At 42.0% G+C, this 12,628-nt stretch overlaps 1 long non-coding RNA gene across 1 annotated transcript in view; it reads left to right on the forward strand.

The window, feature by feature from the left end:
* LOC137653390 (uncharacterized) overlaps positions 1-12,628 on the forward strand; it is a 39,378-nt gene that overhangs the window by 23,745 nt on the left and 3,005 nt on the right. Inside the window, exon 3 of the long non-coding RNA XR_011046475.1 lies at positions 10,915-11,009. This is a non-coding gene — a long non-coding RNA (uncharacterized lncRNA). The remainder of the gene's footprint in view (positions 1-10,914; positions 11,010-12,628) is intronic.

The following is a 12,628-nucleotide window of genomic DNA, read 5'->3' on the forward strand; positions in this document are numbered from 1 at the left end:
GGGACTCAACCGAGTTCAGCTGGTACTGCTAGGGTGTCACAGCCCACCCTCCCACATTATCCACCACAGATGAAGCTTCATAATGCTGAATCCCTTACTGCTGCTACCTCCGCGGTCATCTAAGGCATCGGAGGCAGCAGCAGGATGCTATAGATAAAGCGAGGTATTATTGTTTTCAAAGGCGTTAGGCTGAAAACAAAATTAGATTCGTTCTGCGTGTGTTACGTTTCGTGCGGCGCAGACGCAGTACCGCCACCTCCACCTGATGGGTGTCGTCTCTCGACAGTGGCAAGCGCTATGGATCGACGAAGATAATGCTGAATACGTTTCGCCTAAGGTTGATCCTTGATCTTTGTAGTTAGGCATGAAACAGCATCTACAGTATCTTCGTGTATGCAGTCTTTTTAGCCTGCCATTAACAGTGCGGTTGGGTGTCTCGATTCCGGTCTTTGACACGATCGCACAGGCGACGTGTCTTTAACGGTGAGGACTCGTTGTCGCACAGGCGGCCTACCAACCGCAATGTTCAATGGTGGGGGAAAGTGGATGCTTTACTTCGATTACCTGCTCAACGCAAAATGACTGCTCATAGCACCTAGTATCAGTCTATACAGACACGCCGACGTTCGCCAGGCAGCAGAACCGGCGAAGCGTCATCGGAACGGTGCGGCATAGGAAACGGAATGTCGACGGAATGGAGCGAAGCGCCACGTTGTTGTGGACGCTTCAGCGTCAGTGTGGACGCTTCAGTGTCAGTGTGGACGCCTCAGCGTCAGTGTGGACGCTTTCAGTGTCAGTGTGGACGCTTTCAGTGTCAGTATGGACACTTCAGCGTGAGTATGGACGCTTCAGCGCCAGTATGGACGCTTCAGCGCTAGTGTGGGCGCTTCAGCATCAGTGTGGACGCTTCAGCGTCGGGGTGGACGCTTCGCTACCTATGACAATAGACTTTGATGTCTACCTGACCATGAACGTCTTGTGTTAAGTTATTGTTGCTTCAGGCGCTATATTAAGAAATAAATCTTAACTAGAAAGATATTATATTCTCGGACCAAGTCCTGCTGGGCTAACTCTTGGTTGTGAGAACTAGAATTAAAACCTCTAAGTATTGAGGTCTGAATTCAGAATCATAAGGAGTGGATTCCTAAGAATCAAGACTTCTCTTCCTAGGATAGAGATTGTAAAAGGAAGGAAATAACTTTCAGAAACTCGTGAAAATTTTTCTAAAGAGTTTCCCTCATATTTTTTACCTGCTGCTCCCCGTTCCGACTTCAGAGTTTTCGCTAGTTGAGTTGATGGTGTCGCTATTTATTTTATTTTATTTTTATTACTAGCCACCTACAACCCTAGTTGGGAAAGCAAGATGCTTCAACCCAAAGGGCTCCTTTAGTGAACGATGGCCTAGTAAATTAATGGTAAAATAAATAAATAAACATTAAATCATTATCAGAAAAATAACTAACATTACTGTAGAGATTGATACAGCGCTTGCAGCTGCAACAACAGAAAGGGCATTAAGGCCTTTATGAGAATAGAACGTAAAAGTATATCTCCCACCACGGGCAGATCTTTTATGATTTACACTAATGTATTATGTTTTTAAACCGCTCTTGTTAGTGACTCGTAAACATAGCGCAGTGGTCTGGAGGAGGTGTTTGTTCGTGTCTACCTTGCCCCTAGTCCTATATCTCTTCCTTACGTTCCAACCCTTGGGAGAAGGAAGGTCGGTAGGCTGAGGTTCTTCGCGGACCTTGTGCATTAAACGTCTGTTCCGCCGAGCGATATTGTTGATGCAGTCCAAGACGTTCTTTCTCCACTTTGGAATGATGAAGTAATGCTCTTTTCTTCGCCTATGATTGGCGAGCTATGACATCACAACCATGTGACATAGTATCTTGAAAAGAGCGAAGTTGGAATGTCTTGAAGCGATCAGTTCGTCATCGCTATGGTATCATGGATCTTGTAACTGTTTTCTGCATATTAGAATGCAGTTCCCTGACGAGAATGACATTCTACGTTTTCCCTGTCTACCAGACTAGGAAGTTACTCGTCATGTATGCACGCGAACAGAACTTACCTTCACAGCAGACGTGTTTTGATGCTTAAACAGGAAGCAATCGAGTGTGTTTTTTCTTCAGCGAGAGAAGCGGAAGTCAGACAAGTCACATACAATCCTAGCTTTTCCTCTGGAATCTGACTCACTTTCAGGGAGGAAAGACTTTGTCCTCATCGAAGGACGCAAAAGCTAGACTTGGTAGTCACCAATCAATTTGTCCAAGCCCTTTCAGGAGTCGTATGTTTTTATTAACTTATCCTGCAGTATCTAACGTTCGCCGGAAGTTTTTTCTTTTCGGAAGAAGGCGACGTGTCAGCACCAGAATCGTGTAAGACACATAGTTCTTCGGGGGGAAAAAGGTGCTCAGTTTGCTTCTGTTCACACTTCTTCTCCTCTTCCAGTTTGGGGAAAGGTCTATTACTTTCTTCTGAGGTCTAGCGACTACTGTTGACGGTATCTCACAGCATTGGATACGTTCAGTTCGCGCACAAGGCGCGCTTGAAATGTCATAGGGACTCGCCCAGGTCGCTCACAGGACTGCGGTTGATGTTCTCTCCCGGCCTTCACCCATGCTTGAGTTGGCGCACTCGCTACCCCGTGAGTGTAGATTTGGTCTGAGCTAAAAGAGGTTATTTCATCTGTGTTTAGCGTTTACGATTCTCGGGGGGAGAAAATTTTCTCCTAAAGAGTCTTAAGGACTACCATAGATCAAAGAAATGGTTTTCCGATTAGTGTTAGAAGGCATAGTTCTCCTATGCTTAGTAACGCTTCTTCGCAGAGATATGCTCGTGTTACGAGAAGCGTTAGAGCGGGTGCTTGTAGCAGTCTGGTCTCTCTCTTACGGCAGACGCCACGCTGACACAAACGCAAGTTCTGGTCTCTCCCTCACGCAGTCACAGACGCAGACGCCAGTCTGGTCATATGTTGGACGCTGACAGACAAATTTGATCCTTTCAACAAGTTGTCCCATTTTCGCGGTCTGCGGGAAGCGTGACTATCACTCATGCGGACGACGCATCCTACACGCGGACAACTCTCGGCAATCAGTTCCGTCTTTCCTTCAATGACCGGACGCGATGCTGTCGCCTCCACGCAGCACGCTGTAGATTTACAACAAGCGGGGCACACACACAGCGCTGTATCCACACGACAAGGTGAACGCATACAGCACACTGACACCTTACGACAATGCAAGCACATGCGACATTATGGTCGCATGCTAGACGCATACAGTCAAGTCTTTTTTCTCACAGCAGTATAAACAGACTATTGCCTCTCCTTCGCGTCTCTCTGGCCTCGCAGCTAACGCTCCCTCGTGTCAAGCTTTGGCTTTAAGTTTGTTGAACACTCGCTGATTACACACGATCAGGTCTTAACCTCACAGCATGAGGTTCACGTTGTTGATGCGTCTTTTCAACAAGCCTAGCTTTAATATCGGTTTCTTGCGACCGATATGGACAAGTTTTGGTGGGCGGTTTTAGATACCGATTCTCTCTCTCGACATGTTGAGTGTAGGCAGCATGCTGGAACCATACTGGGACCATGCTGGGTGCATGCTGGAAGCATGTCTTTAGTCCTTTTCCCCGTGTCAGGATCACGAACGTTTTATGTTAAACCATCAAGCTTTAGGTCTAGCTGCCTCCAGTATTTCGGAAAACCCCTAAGATCTAGAGGGTTGTTTGAAGGAGACAGCTGAGGCTTTTGCTTGTACAAAGGACATTTGCCTCAAGGTTTTCCAACCCAATTAGAGTGTTATATGGAGTGGTGTAGAGTTAGAGCCAGCTCTTCATTAGGTAACTCTAACACAAGTGGCCTATTTTTTCTTAGACCTTAGAAGAAAACACATTTTCTTTCCTCCTCGACCATCAAAGGGTACAGGAGTATGCGGGCATCTGTCTTCAGACGCAGAAGATTGGATCTATCAAATAGAGACCTTATAGATCTTCTCAGATCATTTGAGAGGACTTGGAGGCATCAGCAAGATGTGCCAGCCTGAAATTTAGGGTTTGTTTCTGGAGTTTCGCGGTAGTGACAGATCCGACCTTTTACACTTGGTTTCTTTTTAAGGCCTAACTTTGGAGACTTTCTGAGTAAGTCTACCATAGTTGAGAGTCAGTGAAGTTCACTCTTTTAGCAAGAACATGGACTTCACATTGGTTAAGCCATAGGCACCTTGCAACCTGAATTCTTGATCATTAACAAACATCTTTCTCATCCTTAGTCTAAATCTTTCGGGATCACTATTCTCTCGAATTTGGTTTGTGATGGGCTGGGAAGAGTTTTTTGCCCGATTAAAACGATGAAGTTTTATTGGGACAAGAACAAAGAAGTTAAGAGTCTATTCATAACTCTTGGGTGCACGGTCATGAAGCCTGCGCTATCCATGTCTAAAACATTCTATCATCTCGTATAGACTTTGATTACAAAGGTTCTTCCACACGGTTGGGTGACAGATCATAAGATGTTGAAAGAGTAAAGACTCACGAAGTTAGAGCTGTAGAAACTTCTGTAACTTTTAAACTAAACTGTTCTCTGCAAAGCATTGCGTATGCAGCCTTGTGAAGGGGTAATCCTGTATTCGCCTTGCATTACTTTTACCGTGTCCAGTCTCCTCATGAAGACGTCTACGTTTTGGGATCACTTGCAACAACGAGTGCAGTAGTAGGTGAAACATTCTCCATTACATTTCCCTAAATTCCTAGTACCCTTGTTCTTCTCTTGGAACTGTTATATATATTTTTATGGATGTATCTGAAGATTGATCGGCAATCTTCCGCAATCTTTGACCTAGTCAGGTGGTCATTTTGTTCCTAGAGAGTGCCCGTAACAAGGGTATTAGTTGAGGTCCTGTCATGTTATAGGTGGTTGTACCGTTTGACAGCTCCTTGAGATCATCAGCCCCGAGTGGATCACTGGATCTCCTAAGGATAACAGACAAAATGAGGCAGAGCATTGCTGTCAGCTTCCTTATCAGGTTAGAACTGCTTAAGTTGTTTATGTAACTCTTAAGTGAATTTCCAATTATGCAGCTGTCTCTGACCCACCACCAATGGGTGTCAATCAGCCATTATATAACCAGCGGGTAAGTTTTATATTTAAAAATGATATTTTCATAATAAAATAAATTTTTTAATATAATTACCCACTGGTTATATAAGTTTTAGACCCACCCTCCTCCCCTCTAGAGACCATGGGGCATGGAAAATCTGAATTGATTGAGTATAGTTCTACCTGTTGTACCGCGAGGGCGCTGGGGTACACCTGGCATATCTGCGCTAAGCTGCGCAAGTGATTTTGAATTTCCTGCCGAGGCATCAGAGACTTTAGCTATTATATAACCAGCGGGTAAGTACATTAAAAAATTTATTTTATTATGAAAATATCATTTTTTCCCAACACCGAATTTCAGTAAGACGTAATATATAAATAGAAGGTTTAAAAATAAATTAGTTAGTTTCTAGTCAAGGTTTTAAATGTATGGATTTATTAAATCTTCAATTTATAAATTATGAGGGAAATTTACCGCGTTCCATGCCTCTTGTCATACATGAATTTTTATCTTGCAGAAAGAAAGTTATTTAAATCTTCAGGATAGAATTGAGTTGTACTTCATGTTGTATTCATGCAAATAGTACTTTGTGAGGAGTGACATTGAAGGTACTGTACCATATAGTTGTAGGATAGGATTTAACTGACAAATTTGCTCTGCTTCTTTTTCTGAAAACTAGGTATAACTAATTCTCAGTCATCGCAAGATGTTTCTTTTAGCGAAGTCATTTTCTTACAGTCAGGTGCAAGAATTTAATCAGTCGTCAGTCATCTTTAAACCTATTTATGGTCTTCTAAAGAGAAGAAAGAAATACCAAATAAAAATGGTAATTGGTTTAAATTGCCACATTTTTCTAAAAGTAGTTTCAATGGCAGTTGTTTAAAATAAAAATGACTTCATAAGACTGGTCCCTATAGATTACATTTGGGGGAAATGTTTATAAAATAAAAATGACTTCATAAGACTGGTCCCTATAGATTATATTTGGGGGAAATGTTTAGAATAAGTATGATAACAAGAGCTTTGTTTTGTACTGTATTTGGTATGAGTAGGTAGTTGTAACGTATGTTACTTGATACTGTATTGTGTAAGGTAAACGGTGTAAATCACAGTAATTTGAATTTTACACGGGCTCTTCCTGTTCAGTAACTTAATGACTTAAAATGTTTTTTTTATATAAAAAGTAATTGTTCCGTAACTGGAATACAAACCACGCTATTTAATAGCTGAAATGATGAGCCATTGAAATTTAATGAGGGTTTACTACCCACACCGCTAGTTAGGGGGGGTAGGGGAGGGTAGCTTGCTACCCCCCTCCTCCCCTCACACACACCTGTGCTTGAGCTCACTTTACTTTTGGCTCGGAGCGAGAACGGTTGTTTCCTCTCTCTCTCCTCGCCTATTTGGACTGCCATTAATTTTTGTCTTTTTACTTACTTTTTCTTATACTTGTAAATATATATATAAACATTCTTAATGTTTGTGTATATATATGTGTATAGAAATGTAGTAAGTTTTCTTTTCAGTGTTTGTGCTGTGTGTGTGATATACAACAACGACACTTGCGGCCATCGCTCCAGACTCACCTACACACTCGCGCAATTGTCAGTAAAAAGGAGTAAAACTTTTTGGACAGGTCACCATTGCCCCATTCCTCCCCGCAAGCACATAAACATTGCCACCGGCAAAAGAGGAATAAGGCTCCGCAGAGGATTCAAGATCCCGAAGATTCCATCCTACAAGGGAATCGAATCGGGGAATCCTTGGTCCCTGTCTCTTCTAAAGTTTCTTGTTTCCTTGACAGACCAGCAGCAGCAAGCAGGAAAGCATCAACAGACTGTTCTCTAGATCACTGTTTGCTGATACAGTTTACTGATCGGTAGGTCGCCGATCACCAGATCGCCAATTGCTAGCTCAATGCTGATCTGTGACCTCTACTCCCTCCAATGACTAACGATCTCCAATTGCTAGCATTTCCAATCATCGATTGCTAGTCAATAACGGGTCATCAGCTTGCTGATCACTAGATCACCGATGGGCAGCTCATCCTTCTTCGATCATTGAACTCAGCTCGCTGATCTCTGACCAGCCCATCTTCAGCTTGCTCATCTCTGACCAAACAGGGGGGATCATAATCAGCTGGCTGTTCTCGAATTCACCATCGGTGCACAGACTACCGATTCATGGTCATCTGTTATTTGCCAGCAGTTCGTGACTCGAACTTACTAGTCAACCGCTTCCTGTAGTTCCTAGATCAGAAGTTATACAACATACTTCTCGCTACTGGCCGTTTACCATCACGCTAAAGTGATCGGTAAATGTTCAACAACCCTCATCAACAGCTTGCCAACAGGGAACTACTTGCGAGCACTCTCCAACTGCACAGTATCCACGATACACAACGGTTAACCAGTGATTAACATTCGCCAGATTAATTCTATTCTAAGGAATAGCATGAATCCCATCAGGGTGCATGGTAAGGCTAAGCTTGGCCTTCCTTCTAAAGAAATTCTCTCTCAGAGAAGAATCCTTACACAGGATATCGCTCCTGTTCCTTTACGACACGAGTCAAGACTCCAGCGTCGACAATCTTCCATACAAAAGGATCACCAAGGAGCTGTCCCTTTAGGTCGATGCCCACTCCATGTTGGAGTTTGATTGAGGGTTAAGACCTCAGGTCTTCTTTTGCACACTGGACCTTAAGGACACTTACTCCCAGGTCCAAACCATCCATCTAGGAAGGTTGGGAAATTCAGTCTAGACAAACAAGAAACACTAGTTCAAGGCACTGTGCTTCGGTCTTTCCATTACACCCACCCTGGTCTCACAGGATCGGCTTCCGTCTCCGCTCTCTCGGGACGGCTGACTGACCTTAGCAGACTCAGTGGCAACCTTGCATTAACACTGGAATTTCTGAAGTCTTTTTACCAAGATCCAGTGATCAGGATAAACCTTCGGAATCTTCCCTACTTCCTTCCCAGGAGACTGGTGTATCTGGGAATGATTCTAAACACCAATTTCCACAAAAACCTTCTCGAAACGAGAACGACTTCCATTCCAGGAGACTGGAGTCAGAAAAAAAGAAAGGAGGGACCATAGTGCTGCACCATACGACCTCAGACCTCTGGACAGAGCCCGAAGGTACCTTCACTTAGATCTCTTAAGAGATGAAGGCCAACTTTCCGGTCCTTCAACAGCCTCATTGGTTCCTAACAGACCCCTCAGTGATGTGATGGACGACACACTGCACACCACATAAAGACTCACATTGACAAGCAAATAGGATCTGGCTTGTAGAATTTTCCCATCTAATAGTATAAACACTAAGATGGGCCAAAGCCCGTTCGGTACCACTTTCAGCACGCTTCATTCCAGACTGGAAGAACAGGCTCGCCGACAATCTGTGGACAGCATCATAGATAGGTATACCGAATGGACTTTGGATCGCCATGTAGCCGACAGAGTCCCGACTTTACGAGGTCCTCCAACTAGGGGGTCTGTTCACAATGCCCCTGAACCTCAGGCTACCGTTGCTCACCAACCCTAGACCCCCAGGCTCTCTGGCAACAACGGTGGGTACAACAATGACGTTTACGTCTCGTCCCTGTTTTATCTAGAGAAGGGCACTCGACGAGGCTAGAACATCGGTCAACCTATCAAGGACTCTCCTATCTCCGCTATGGCATTATGTAGAAAGGTCTCCAAACCATTTGCAGCTCCTGATAGAGCCTCCAAGAGAACCCTCTCCACATATCAGACAACCCACTTCGACACCTACCACAAGCTATAGCTTTGCTATGAGTGTACGCCTGAAGACTACCCAATGCCTCTTTGCGAAGAGGTTGTCTAGATACCTGAGGAGTTCCTCAGCATCAGTCTATTAAGCAGTATCATGTCTTGTGGGGTGAGCGTCATGGGAAAGTGTCTCTTCTCTCGATACCTCGATTCCAGCAATAGCGGAATTCTAAAGTATATGCAAGAGGAAAAGATCCTCTATTCAGTTTCGATTGGTAAAGATAATCACTCAACCTTGATCCTTCACCTTCATACTGAAAGAAAGGGACACCCTTTCATCGATAGACTTTTCCTAACTCATACGGACTTACTACTTGCCTTTCCCCAGTCGGAATTGAGACCTTCCTCTCAGAACATAGTTCAATCTCCGATCCCTAATGGGACCTCCTTGTGTTCCACTTCACCAGGCAACAAATTTCCTCCTGATTTAAGAACACAATGTTCCTACACACTCGGACAGCAACCATACGAGTTAAGGAACTTCATGGCCTCTCTTTCGACATCGCCCATTATTGAGAAGGGCGAAAGACAAGGGTCAGTTTCGTCCCTGAGTATGTCACCAGACACAGTCTCCAGAGGTGACGGATCCTACACAAGTCTCAACTAGGTAACGGTCGATCCAGATCATCCGTTACTGTACCTCAGGGTGAGGTATGAGACTTTACCTAAAGAAAACGGCAACAGCCTGCCCGGGTCCCTCCTCTTGTCAACACCGAGAGAGACTAGAGGAGGACCGCCGAAACATCATCTCGACATGACGACTCACAGTGTCAGGGGCATAACTATGCCCCTGGTCCTTCTTAGCAGATTACTCTGTGACGCAGGTTTTACAAGAAAGAATGTGAATGCTCCAGGTAACTTTCACAACCTTTCTCCTGCAAGACGTAACTCACAGGAACTCGATACGATCTCTATCGGTCCAGTGGTGGCTGCACAACAGCTGGTTGTATACCTCAAGCTCCTTATTGGACAAGTAGCAGAAGGTTGAGGGCACTGTTACCCAATTTTAGTCTGCGTGAATGAAAAGATTTGACTGGCTCTTATTCTTTTCTTCATCCTACCCTCTCGTGGGGAAAGCAGCATCCTGGGTTCTCTGCATAGCTGACCTCAAACCACTGCGGGTAAACCATTCTCCCTTGTGTTCCTAGTATTAAGATTAATGCTGTTACGTCCCCATACCCTGACGAGGTGGTATTGGGAAAGTCCTAGGCAACAAGTTTCCATCTAAAGAACTTCAGGACAACTTCCTAGGACGAGTCACACTTCTTCATACTTGCACACACAGCTTGCGTAGCAAGGTTCTAGCGAGGTGCAGGGACTCCTTATTTCTTGGGTGCTTACACACTCAAATAACGAGACCTCGGGCAAAGCCAAAATTCCAGACTGGCAGGGACATCCACCCTTCCTAATGGGTGAGTCACCCCTAATAAATTGCGTGGTTTGTATTCCAGTTACGGAACAAGTGACAGATTCATAGATAATTTGTATTTTTCCTAACTACACAAACCTTAGCTATTTATACAAACTTACCCGCCAGCCCTATCCCCCTTGAAGTCCTACCTCCAAGCAAAGTGAGGTAAATCACAGATGTGTGAATGGGAGTGGTAGCGAGCTACCCCCCCTACCCCCGCTAACTAACAGTGTGGATAGTTAACCCTCGCTAAATTTTAATGGCTCGTCATTTCAGCTCTGCTGAAAGTATAACCCCTAATAAATAGCTAAGGTTTGTATAGTTAGGAAAAATACAAATTATCTACAAATTTGTCATATTATTCATTTAGATTACATGTTAAAACATTTTCATAAACTTGATATATTGAAAGCTTGCGTGCTTTTTTTTTCTATTGGTTTTCATGAAAGAATAGGTATGAAAAACAAAATAATTTTTTTTGCTATAATCTCATCTGACAGTTTTTGTATGATGTTTTATTATATCTTTGAGTTTGCTGATTTAAGCATCTTTATTGTCCTAAATTGTAAGAGCAGTTATTTATAGTTTTTTTTTTATTTTCAGGATAACATTTTGTTGCTTGAGATTAACTGACGACTGATGGCAGCTATCATTTTGATGTCCATTAATCACAAGGAAACTTCTGTTCTTCTGTGCAAGTGTGAACAAATATGCATTTCATAGTTTCAAGTGTGGGGAAAAATAGTCATTTTCAAAATTCCTTTGTATGTCTGTTTACAGTGAGGCTTCAAGTAACTTGATATTGCCTAAGTAATCTGTTGAAGTAAGCAGTTAGAATTCAACTGCAAAACTATTTTTCTATAATTTTTAACCCTTTTACCCCCAACGCTATTTGGAACTTTCCAACCCTTAACCCCTAGGCATTTTTTTTTTCAAGCACATTTTGCAATATTTTTTTTAAAATTGCTCTAACAGCCTTAATTTTCGTCATAGATAGGTCAGGTTGATCTCATTCTTTTGGAAAATGTCTGAAGTTTCTTATAAAGTTATCAAAAATATGCCAAAAAATGTAAAAAACAGTTTTTTGCAAGGACGTACCGGTACATCCATGGGTGTAAAGGGATGAGTTTTGTGAAACGTACCAGTACGTCCATTGGGGGTAAAAGGGTTAAAATCTGTTTCTGTCTTTGCAATATGGTTTTCTTTTTAGATTATACTAATTATATTCTTAACTGTCATAAACACTATAGTCAGTTTTTTATATGAAAATTTCTACAAACAACAAAATGTAGAATTAAGTTATATTTTATATGCAACTTGAAGTATCACCGAATCACCTCTTCATTAACTTTGATCACCATCCCAGTTTTCTGCTATTTTGTGTCTTACTAAATTTACTAGAAGCCTCAATATCAAATCTCGTTCACGAATGTACTGCATGGTCATCGATTGAAAATTTTACTCAAAATATATTATTTTTTCGTATTTATACACAGTATAAAATGATGGTAATATCTTGTTTTATCAGGACTATGGAAAATGTTTAATGATTTTCAATTTTGTGTCATAATTCTAATTTGGTTTGACCACAATTCTTGTATGTTTGTCATTCTTCTAAGCACATATGGGATAACTTTTTTATGCTACCTAAATTTGTACTAATGTATAATTGATAGCTGAAATTTCTATGTAGCATTTGAAGTAACACAGCCACTTGATCATAGTACTTTTATAAATCAGAAAACATATTTAGCTAAAACTTTAAATACTAATATTAAATAGCCATCTTTATTTACAAACAAGCATTGTGGTATATTTGGGTCATTTTTTTTCTTGTTTTTACTAAAATAGTATTGTGAATCTGATTATATAATGTATATTTTTGAAATGATATATTATCACAAGTCCAGATATTTGATCTGAACTTTATATATTTTTGTGACCTAAAGTTCAACTGATAACCCATTTCTCAATTAGGTGAGGTCCTACTGGGTGAAGATCTTTCATACAGTGATTTCAACTGTTCATTGTATTTCTATAGTACCATTTCTCTTGGTGGTACCTTTGGATATTGGACTAAGGCTGATAGATTGGAAAGCTACTTAATTCTGGGGTTTTGACTGTATTTAAGCTTAGGACATTATAAGGTTTGGTTTCTATCCTTACTTTCCATTAGGGCTTCCTGTTCTGTGAGTATTTGTTTGACAATTCTTGGATTTTGACCCTGTGTTTTTGCTTGTCATTGCAATGTTTTGTCTTTACTTTCCATAGGCATTCCTATTCTTTGAATATCTGTTGGCCATTCAGTTTTGCCTTT

The sequence above is a fragment of the Palaemon carinicauda genome, chromosome 14 (assembly GCF_036898095.1).
Source record: "Palaemon carinicauda isolate YSFRI2023 chromosome 14, ASM3689809v2, whole genome shotgun sequence".
Classification (NCBI taxonomy): Eukaryota; Metazoa; Arthropoda; class Malacostraca; order Decapoda; family Palaemonidae; genus Palaemon; species Palaemon carinicauda.